The sequence below is a fragment of the Nematolebias whitei genome, chromosome 4 (genome assembly GCF_014905685.2).
Source record: "Nematolebias whitei isolate Nwh7 chromosome 4, NemWhi1, whole genome shotgun sequence".
NCBI classification, from domain to species: Eukaryota; Metazoa; Chordata; class Actinopteri; order Cyprinodontiformes; family Rivulidae; genus Nematolebias; species Nematolebias whitei.
Genome location: NC_056501.1, coordinates 48,088,899 through 48,100,957, shown reverse-complemented (window position 1 = coordinate 48,100,957; position 12,059 = coordinate 48,088,899).

Below are 12,059 nucleotides of genomic sequence, written 5' to 3'. Positions count from 1 at the left end.
TGCACGTGGGTCAAACAATTACCTAAAACCATGACAGAACACTCTGGCCAAATTGACCCAGCAGAAGCTCTTAGAAGATCACTAGCCGAACAACAATCCCTAATTCAGTCTCACAACACTGTTCTCAGATCTCTCAGTGAACATCTCCACACTACAAACCAACGTTTCAACCATTTAACCAGCTTGATCCAGAGTATGCAATCTAATCCATCTCCCTCTCCAGCAGATGTTGCCTCAGCTCCACCAGTGACCCAGCACTTGGTCTCCTCCTGTGATGTCAGTTCCCCAAACCCAGAGAAGTTTTCAGGTGATGTAAGTAATTGTGGGGGGTTTCTCCTACAGTGTGCCTTAGCATTTAACTGTTCACCTCACTCCTTTCCTCACAACGATGCCTAGATCTCTTTTGTTATTGGCCTTTTGACCAGAAAGGCATGAAAATGGGCTGAAGCTCGGTTTCAGGATTCATCAAGTTTTGGCTGTTCTTACGCTGAGTTCATCAAGAAGTTTAAATGAACCTTTGATGAAGATGCTGATCCCACTGCTCAGTCCCGCAGACTTTGGTCCCTTAAGCAGGGTCAGAGATCTATCCTGATGCATGCTCAATAATCCAGGTAGAATAATCCAAAAAAGTTCAATCTGGTCCTCTGGACATTAAAAAAAAAAAAAAAAAAAAATCTAGAAACGTTTCGTCTCTCATCCAATAGACTTCCTCAGTCTGAGGTGCTGTCTTCAGCTCAGTCTCCTAAATAGCACCTTCTCAGAGTGGATCAACCAGTCTGTTGCTGACAACCAAAACCAGCTGATCACATGTCTCTGAATTTTCTATTGAATTCCGCACCTTAGCCACCACTTCAGGTTGGGACTCTTGTGCACTTAAATGTGCCTTCTTCCAAGCTCTTAATGAATCATTGAAAGATGAATTAACTCCCTTGGATGAACCCAAGACCTTAAATGAACTCATTTCCCTTGCCACACGCATCGATAACCGTTTAAGGGAAATAATACAAAGAAACCTCCGACCATCTGTTAAACCAATTTTATTCTCTTTTCAGAAAGACCAGACTCAAGCAGCTTCCAGTCCTCCTGCACTTGAACCAGAACCTATACAGGTTGGTCGTGCCCGTCTCTCTCCGGAGGAAAGACAGCGGCGCAGGGACGCTAACCAGTGCATTTACTGTGGAACCCCAGGTCATTTCATCGCCTTGTGTCCCATACGCCCAAACTGGAAGGTCCGTCAGTCAGAATGGAGATACTGACGGACCAACCCAACTCCTCGTTTCCTGCTCCCTGCCATTCTACAATTCAGCAACAAAGCTCTATCTCTCTCGGCTCTCATTGACTCCGGCTGTGAACAGAATCTGATTGATCAAACTTTAGTCATCCAAGCTGGAATTGAAACTATTCCCCTACCTGTTCCATTTAAGGTAACTGCTCTTGATGGAAGGAATATACCCAGAATCTAAAAAAGTTAAATCTGGTCCTCTGGACATTCAAAAAAACAAAACAAAACAAAACAACAAAAAAATGTAGAAACGTTTCGTCTCTCATCCGAGAGACTTCCTCAGTCTGAGATGCTATATTCAGCTCAGTCTCTTAAATAGCACCTTCTCAGAGTGGATCAACCAGTTTTACTGCTGACAACCAAAACCAGCTGATCACATGCTCAAGAAGGACCATCAACCTAACGATGGATCATTGGCACACTGATGGCTGTTTACTATTCACAGAGGGCTGAGTGATACTAGCAATCACAGCATTGTAAGAGGGGGACAATTGAACACGTAGGCCTCCACTCCGTTTAACGATGGACGATTTCTTTTCACAAAGATGGCCTCCTTTACTCCTCTCTCAAACCATCGTTCCTCTCTATCCAGGATGTGCACATCTTCATCCCTGAAAGAGTGACCGCTGGCCTGGAGATGAGTGTAGACCGCAGAGTCCTGGCCTGTTGATGTTGATCTTCTGTGCTGGGCCATCCTTTTGGCCAGTGGCTGTTTTGTTTCCCCGATGTAAGACTGACCACATCCCTCCTGACACTTACAATCACTTCAAATTAATCACTTTAATATCCACTTTAAAACTAGGAATAAAAAGAAACATGTTTTGTGTTAGCAGAATTTAATTCTAACTTTAAAACTTATCTAAAATTAATAAAACTTACCTCAAGTTGCCTTTTTGGACATGCATGCATATATTTGTACAAATTTTACTTGAGAGGAGATTATTAAAGCCTCATATAAAATCAATGATGATGATGATATCAGAACTGGATCGGTATCGGCCGGTATTCAGACTTAGGTATCGGGATCGGATTGGAAGTTTAAAAAAGTGAATTGGTGCATCCCTAATTAGCATAAGCTTTTGAATCAGTACAAGGAGCCACTATATTCACAAAACTCGACCTCCGTAACGACTACCACCTTGTCCGTTTCCACCAGGGAGATGAATGGAAGACTGCTTTCAAGACTCCTAGAGGTCATTTTGAATATTTAGTTATGCCCTTTGGTCTTTGCGCCCAGCTGCGGTGTTTCCAACCGTATCCAGCAAACCGAAACCAATCCGGGTCCAACAGCTGTACCATCTGCTGCCCCATCGGATCGTACCAACGACCCTGCTGTGTCCGGCGGCTCCCGGATTCCGGCTGTTCGTCCTGGCTGCACTTTCTCCGGCCGGAGGAGGCGAAGACCTGACGTAAACAAACTGAAACCGCTGATCTGCGCCCCCCCCCCTCAACTTCTCCCTCAGCTGCTGACCCAACAAGGTTTGCTCTCCTCAATGTGAGGTCTTTAACAAACAAAACCTTCATCATGAACGACTTTTTCTGCACAAACAATCTGGATTTCATGTTTCTGACGGAGACTTGGCTTCCTCCGGGTGAGTCAAGTGTGTTTTCTGAACTTGTGCCTGCTGATTGTACTTTTCTTAATTGCCCGAGGTCATCTGGAAGAGGTGGAGGAGTGTTGGCTGTTTTTAAGAAAATCTGGAAATGCAGACTGTTACAGACACCATCTTTTCAGACCTTTGAACTGCTGCATTTTGAACTGGGCCGCTCCAACCCCATGTTGATTGCGGTGCTTTATCGACCGCCCAAATCCTCCACAGGCTTCATCAGTGAACTGTCTGTCTTTCTCACTGCAATACTGTTAAAATACGACCGTGTGCTGATTCTAGGGGACTTCAATGTGCACATCTGTTGCCCTGAAAAACCTTTGGTTCAGGACTTTTTAGATCTGATCCACTCTTTAAACCTGGTGCAAAATGTTGTCGGCCCCACACACCATCAGGGTCACACTCTTGATATTGTTCTGTCTTGTGGTGTCTCTGTGCTAAATCTGGAAATTGGGGATGCTGTCATGTCTGATCACAAACCAATCTCATTTGTAATACCTCTTGCTCGTGTCTCTAAATCTCCCACTCCACCCAGGACCTGTCGTATATTTAACCCTTCAACTGCTGCTCGTTTTTCCTCTGCCTTTATTACCACTGCTGCTACAACACCTGAAACCTCTGCCTGTGTCGGTGCTCAGGAGCTGCTTAGTAACCACAATGTGACTTGCACTAAGATCTTGGATCTGGTGGCCCCACTACAAGTCAGGAAACCAAGGAGAGCCCAGTACCCATGGATGAATGAGACCACCAGGGCAGCAAGACGCCTGTGCAGGAGAGCTGAGCGCAAGTGGAAAAAGGACCATCTCCAGGTTTCCTTCATTTTTCTCAAAACCTGTTTAAAAAATTACCAGAACACTGTCAAATCTGAAAAAAAAAAAAATATTTCTCCCAACTCATCAACTCAAATAGACACAACCCACGCGCCCTATTCACAACAGTAAATTCCATTCTAAATGTCCCTTCGTATTCATGTATGGAGGCCTCTGTTGACACCTGCAATGACTTCACTAAATTCTTTGTTAACAAAGTGGAGTTGATCAGGGCCTCCATCCCCCGCTCCTTAGTCGACCCATCAGCTTTTGTTTCGTGTTCTGCTACTTTCAGGCAATTCAAACCAATCACACTCCCATTGTTAAACAAAGTTGCTGGTCACATGAAGCCATCAGGATCACCATTGGACCCCATCCCAGCAGCATTGTTCAAACAGGTTCTACCAGCGATTGGGCCTGCTGTTCTAACAATACTAAACAGTAGTATTGCTACAAGCGTGGTCCCAGAGGCGTTCAAACATGCAGTTGTCACACCGTTAATTAAGAAACCTGGTCTTGACCCTTCAGCCTGCTCAAATTACAGGCCAATCTCAAAACTCCCCTTTCTGTCCAAAATCCTGGAAAAAGTAGTTTTTACTCAGTTAAATCAGTTTTTAACTGAGAACAAAATCTTTGAGGTCTTTCAGTCTGGTTTCAAGCAGCTCCACAGCACCGAAACAGCTTTGGTTAGGGTTTGTAATGACATTTTAACAGCAAACGATTCTGGCCATTTTGTGGCTCTTGTACTCCTCGATCTTACTGCCGCTTTCGATACTGTTGACCACAGTATCCTCATCTCTCGGCTTGAACACTGGGTTGGGATTACAGGTGCTGCATTAGACTGGTTCCGCTCATACCTCTCTGACAGGAGTTTTTGTGTGAAGGTGGGTAAAAATCTATCCACTTCAATGCCTCTTTCCTGCGGTGTCCTGCAGGGCTCGATTCTCGGACCCCTTCTATTTTCACTCTATCTGCTTCCGCTGGGGTCGATCCTAAGAAAACATGGTATTCCATTCCATTGCTACGCCGATGACTGTCAGATCTACCTACCACTGAAACCAGCCAGTGCTTGTTTTGTCCACCCTCTCCTCAAATGTCTGGACGACATTAAGACATGGATGGCTTCAAATTTTCTAAGTTTTAACGACCAGAAGACTGAAGTCATTGTCTTTAGCCCTAGCTCAGCTGCCGCCTCTTCTCCTGTGAACCTGGACTCCCTTCAGCCTTATCTGAAGCACTCTGTTAAAAACCTTGGAGTGGTTTTTGACTCGGATTTTAAGTTCGACAAACAGATCAGTTCAGTTCTGCAGAGAAGCTTCTTCCAACTGCGGCAGGTAGCTAAGCTCAAGCCAGTTCTGTCTAGACCCGACCTTGAGACACTAGTCCATGCATTCATCACAACCCGCCTGGACTATTGTAATTCACTGTATGCTGGGGTCAGCCAGGCCTCTATCTCACGGCTACAGCTCGTCCAGAATGCTGCAGCTCGGCTCTTAACCGGTACACCGAGGTATGAGCACATCACACCAGTTCTGTCCTCCCTACACTGGCTTCCTGTGAGAACTAGGATTGATTTCAAAATTCTCCTCCTGACCTATAAGTGCCTAAATGGCCTTGCACCCATCTACCTCTCTGAGCTACTGGAACCATATGTTCCCTCTCGGGCTCTGAGATCATCCAATCAGCTGCTTTTGGTTGTTCCAAAAACACGACTGAAGCTCCGAGGAGATCGGACGTTTTCAGTCATTGGTCCCAAACTGTGGAATAACCTACCCCCCAACATTAGGCATGCCACCTCCCTTCCTGTGTTCAAATCCCTGCTAAAAACATATCTGTTCTCTCTGGCGTTTCATACTGTGTGAGTTGATTTAGTATATCTTGTTCCAAGTCTTCATTTTAATGCTGTTGTTTTAATTTTTTAAGATATATTCTTACTGCTTTTTATTTCTCAGTGTTACCCTTAGTGTTAAGCACTTTGATAACAGTCTATCTGTTTTAAATTGTGCTCTATAAATAAATATGACTTGACTTGACTTGACTTCTAATGCCCCCACAGTTTTCCAAGCACTTATTAATGACGTCCTTCATGATTTTCTGAACATCTTTGTCTTCGTTTACCTAGACAACACTCATCTACTCCCGAGACATAGTTGATCATCAGAAACATGTCCGCCTTGTCCTCCAGCGTCTCCTTGAGAACCGCCTTTACATTAAGGCCGAAAAGTGTGAGTTTCATAAGTTATGTCTCATTCTTGGGCAACATCCTTGAGGGCGGACAGGTTCGATCAGACCCCAAGAAGATCAGGGCAGTGTTAAATTGGCCAATCCCCGAAGACGGCTCCAACGATTTCTTGGGTTCACTAATTCCTACCGCTGTTTCATCCGTAACTACAGTCAGACTGCCGCCCCTCTTACTGCCCAGACCTCCACCAAGGTCCCTTTTTCCTGGATTCCTGAGGCCGACACAGCCTTCAATGAACTCAAAGAGAAGTTTTCTGAGGCCCCCATCTTCATCCAACCCTATCCTCTGAAACAGTTTGTCCTAGAAGTTGATGCCTCCGACACCGGGGTCGGAGCAGTACTTTCTCAACGAACTGATGCAAATGAAAGACTTCCCCCATGTGCCTTTTTCTCCCGCAGACTTTCCCCCGCTGAAAGGAATTATGACATGGGGGACCGCAAACTCCTAGTTATCAAACTAGCATTAGAGGAGTGGCAGAACTGGCTGGAGGGCGCAGAACATCCCGTGCTGGTTTGGACAGATCATAAGAACCTTTCTTATTTGCAATCTGCCAAACGTCATAACTCCCGTCAGTCCCGTTGGTCTTTGGTCTTTTCCCGCTTTAACCTTTCAATCTCTTTTCATCCAGGCTCCAAGAATACAAAGCCCGATGCCCTCTCCCACTAGTATCCATCTGACAGCTCTGAAAGGACTTCTGCACCCATTCTACCTCCAAGCTGCACTGTCGGCTCTCTATCATGGGAGATTGAGGATGTGGTTTGTCAAGCTCTCCAGACTGAACCAGAACCTGGCAACGGTCCACCTAATAGAACTTATGTTCCATCCTCAGTCCGTTCCCGCCTCATCCATTGGTTCCATTCAGCCAAATTCTCTGCGCACTCTGGTATCAGTAGAACCATTTCCCTCATCTCCCGTCGATTTTGGTGGCCATCTATGCAGAAGGATGTTAAGGAATATGTTCTAGCCTGTCATGTTTGTGCTCACAATAAATCATCTCACAAACCTCCTGCTGGATTCCTCCAACCCCTGGAAATTCTCAAACGTCCCTGGTCTCACATCGCTCTGGATTTCGTCACTGGACTACCCCTCTCACAAGATATGACCATGATTCTAACCAATATTGATTGTTTTTCTAAAGCTTGTCATCTCGTACCCCTCAGAAAACTCCCATCAGCTTTCCAGACTGTCCAACTCCTCGTCAAACACGTCTTCCATCTTCATGGTATCCCACTTGAAGTTCTGTCTGACCATGGACCCCAGTTCATCTCTCAGGTATGGAAACAATTTTGCCTCACACTCAATGTAAGAGTCTCACTCACCTCTGGTTACCACCCCCAGTCTAACGGTCAGACAGAGCGTGAGAACTAGGAATTAGAATCCACCCTCAGATGTCTCACTTCCATTAATTCCTCTGATTGGAGCAAGTTTCTTCCATGGGTAGAATACGCACATAACTCGCACACCTCAGCAGCCAACGGTTTTTCTCCTTTCAAAATCTCCATTGGTTACCAGCCTCCTCTCTTCCCAGCTGATGAGAGAGACATTTCGGTCGCTTCAGTTCACCATCACATCCGACGCTGCAGACATATCTGGTCCCAAACTATTTCAGCCCTTCAACGCACAGCCAAGCAGAACCGTCGCTTTACAGATCGTAGATGCATTCCAGCACCTAAATACTCACCTGGACAGAGGGTCTGGCTCTCTTCCCGTGACATCCCCTTCAAATTGATCTCCAAGAAACTTGCCCCACGTTACATTGGTCCATATGTCATCGAGTCCATCATCAGTCCCACAGCTGTTCGCCTTCGTCTACCATCCTATCTCCGTGTCCGTCCCAACAATCCATGTCTCCCAGATAAAACCAGTCCTTACCAGCACGTTGTGCCCTCCAGCCAACGCCTCTCCACCCGCCCAGGACCATCAGGGGCACCCTGTCTATGCAGTCAGATGGATCGTGGACTCCCATCGGCGGGGCCGTGGCTGGCAGTACCTCGTTGACTGGGAGGGCTACGGTCCTGAGGACCTACTATGGGTGCCACATTCCTATATCTGTGACCCCTCGTGAATTTCTGATTACCTCTCGTCTCTTCCTTCTACGTCGTCTGGGCCGCCAGGAGGCGGGCGTTGGGTGGGGGGTGGGGGGGTGATGTTGGGATCTGTGTTTCACCTTTACCATCAGTTCTTTTAGTATTCTACCAGATGGCGCCAAGGAGCCGGCTGGCAGGGCTGGTTGCTGCAGGTGTGCTCACACACACCTGTAATTCATCTGCTCTCATCAAGAGAAGCTTAAGAGGAAGCTCCTGCCAGTCCTTCAGTGCCAGAGTGTTAACCTTTGTGGTAACTCATAGCCCTTTGAGCTCTCTCTATCTTGTTGTTTTATCGACCTCCTTACTTTTGTTAATTTGGTGCTCTTACCCTGAACCCCAGGTTACTCCTGATTCCTTTTTGGATTCCGTTCCAACCCAGTCAGCTGCAAATTTCTGCCATTCCTGGATCATCTTTAAACCTTTGGTGTTTGCTGTACTTCTTATTCCACCTGTGTTCTGATCGAGCCTGTGCCGTACTCCACCGAGCCCCTTGGCATTAATCTCAACCATCTCGGATCCCACTCACCTCTCCCTGGCTGATACCCCACAACCTCAAGTAAACAGTGTTCTTCTTTCAATTATTCAAGAACTCAACCCTCTACTCACCTCTCCTCTGTTTGTCTTCAGAGACCCGGTTAGCAGTTCTGACCTCGTTGGCTCCCAGGTCCATACCTTCCCTGAACGACATCTCCTATTACCATTCCTTTGAGTGAAATAAATTTTTAAACCTTTATTAGTTTCTCTGAGAGCTTTTTACTGCACGTGGGTCAAACAATTACCTAAAACCATGACAGAGTTGCCAAACTGTAACTTTTCACCACTAACTTTATTAACAAAGGCAGTCATAGTGGAAAATAAATAATATCAGTGACATTTACTGTAGCACATTAAATAATATGAGCAATAATTACATATGATTTTTTTTTTCATTTTTTCATTTACCCTTTATTTATACAGGTATGTGGATTTTTTCTTTCGGAAGCAGACACCCACGAAGCTTGCCCGGTGTGTCTCGGCATGTTGCATGCTAAGGTGGCACTTGTTAACCCGGAGTCATGTGCACATTGTAGCCGACTCCGAAAATTGACCCTGGAGAAGCGTGTGGGATTCCTGACAAAAACGTTAGGAAATTCAACCGTAGCGAGAGACCTGCTATTGTCTGAGGCTCTCGGACCAACCACAGAGCTGGAGTCAGATGAGATTTTTTTCATTTACCCTTTATTTATACAGGTAGTCTCATTGAGCCACGAGAACTCATTTTCAAGAGAGACCTGTTTATGGAGCAGATGGGGGGTTAAGGGCCTTGCTCATGGGCCCAGAGTGGGGTGAATGAGGATGGGGGCGAGTGTGGGTGCTTCACCTACCCCACCCACAATTTTGATGTTATCGGGGCTGGGGCGTGAACCCACAATCTTCGGATCACAGGCCCACCTCTCTAACCTCTGCACCACCACTCCCAGATGAAGGACAGCACCATGGCATTGTCCTGGGGTGAGCAGATGGATGGGCTACTTCCCATGGATGATACAGACGAAAACCAGGTCAAGTTCGACATGCAGGATTTGTTGCTGTCAGACGAGATCTCTTACAGCCTCAGGCGGCGTCTCTGAGTATTAAGCAGGTGCTGATGAGGAAGCAGAGGAGTTTTCACAAGAAACCGCAGTGGCAACTGTTGAAGAGGGTGGATCCACTCCAGCCCTGTTTGAGCTGTGACACAGAGCGGCCGAGTCTCTTAAGGTGCCATGGCCCGCTCCCCCACCTCGACAGCTCTAGACAAGACTTGCTAGTAATTATTTTCTCCCGAAACAACAGACCTGTGTTACCAGATTTTTTAACAGAACTCACATGGTCCTGGGCGTCCCCTAAGGTGCCGTTATCCCTGCCTTTCTCTCTGTTTTTGGACTTAGAGAACATGGAGCCAGCTGGTCTGTCGCACATCCCACCCATGGATGAAATGCTGGCGGCCCACTTGGCACCCAAGGCGAACACATTAGCCGGCAAACCCACGCTCCCCAGCAAACAGTGCTGGTTCTCAGCAACACAGCTGGAGAAAATCTACCGCGCACAGTGTCTCACTGCGTGCATGCTCAATACGGCCTCGATGCTGCAGGCATATCAGGCTGGAAAGCTGCAATAGCTGAAGGAAGCTTTACAGTCAAGAGGAACATCGCAGAACCGCTGGACGAGGTCCGTAGGACAGCAGATTTTATCCTCCGGCTGTCAGGCACCGCAGCTATTGCCCTGGGAAAAAGCATGGTGGAAACGGTTGTTGTTCAGCGACACTTGTGGCTCACTCTCACCGAGCTGCCAGAAGGCCAGAGCTCCATTTTTCTCCAGCAAGCCGTTGAACCCACAGGACTGTTTGGAGAACCTTTGGAAAAGATCCAGAACCGCTGTGATCAAAGAAGGAAGCAGGAGGAGGCACTGTGTCTGGGCATGCCGAGACATCATTACTTCCAGCGCAGGGACCCCACCGGCCACAGGAGCGCGCCTCCGCGACATTCTATTCCTCGATGCACTGCACATAAGAGACCCTCACTGGAGACCGAACCGCGGGGGATGTTCCCTGCTGATCAGCGAGGACGTCCACCACCTGGACAACCGACATGATCCAAACACCACTTTGTCCCGAGACAAGCGAGGGCGTCAAAATCTTCGTCAGCAGTGAGGGAGAGGAAACAGCAGTCAGCCTAGCTCTGCAGCTGTTTTTAGAACAATCAGAGCCTCTCCACCCACAGGGAAAACGGAGAGCCTCTCAGATTCAGTCTGCGATGGAGTTCAAAAAACCCAGATTAAGCAGACAAATGTTTAGGGACTCATATTTGTCATCCCTCTGTTTGTGCAATAAAGGAAAAATGTCATAATCAAGCACCAAAATTAATAAAAGCATGTTGTGTTCACACTGTTATGTCTCAAAATTCAGAAATAAAGGGCGATGTCGTCCCTTTTTTCACAAACCAAACTTCAAACATAAAGGAGACAGAGCTCCGGCTGACGGAGTTAAACTCTCTTCCTTGCTTAAATCTGTGTCCAGCAGAGGGCGTAGCAAGCCCACAAACGAACATGCCATTCAGGCTCTCTTCAAACGGAAGGGCATGGCGCACATTCGCACCATCGCAATGGATCATGGGAACTGTAGTCCGAGGTTACAAATTACAATTCGGCAAGCCTCCTCTACCGTTTAGAGGGACTGTGATGTCAAAAATACAGCCAGATCTCGCTCCAACTCTGAAAAAGGAGATTTGTTCACTCTTAGAAAAAGGAACAATAAGAATTGTTTCCCCTCAGGACGCAAACAGCGTTTTTTACAGTCACTATTTTGTAATTCCAAAAAAGGACAAGGGTCTCCGCCCAATATTGGCTCTGAGACAGTTAAACAGGAGACTGAGATCATTCAAGTTCAGAATGCTGACTCTGCGCCAAGTAATGCAATCTGTGCGTCTGGGGGATTGGTTCATGTCAGCCGATTTGAAAGACGCTTACTTTCACATATCAATCCTACCAAAACACAGAAAGTTTCTGCGTTTTGCACTCGAAAATACGGCGTACAAATATCAGGTCCTGCCATTCGGACTGTTTCTGGCTCCTCAAGTATTTACAAAATGCCTCAAGGCAGTATTGATACCGAACAGGAGTCAAGGAGTCCGAACCCTAGACTACCTGGACGATTTATTAATTTTAGTGGACTCACCCCATCAAGCCAGAGCTCACATAGCTCTACTGATGTCACACCTGCAGTCTCTGGGTTTTGTGATAAACAGAGTGAAAAGTCAGCTGGTCCCCAGTCAGAAGATCTGTTAACTGGGTCTCGAGCTAGATTCTGTAAGAAATTATGCACGGTTATCGCAGCGGAGGATAATAGCATTCCATCAGTGTTTAGCTCTTTTTTAACGCGATCGTGTGTTAACAATCAAGCACTGCCAGCGCCTCTTAGGTTTTATGGCCTCTATGATATCAGCAGTTCCGCTCGGTCTGCTACAGATAAGGAGGTTTCAATGCTGGGTTCACATGAAACGGAACCGAGCCCCCCCC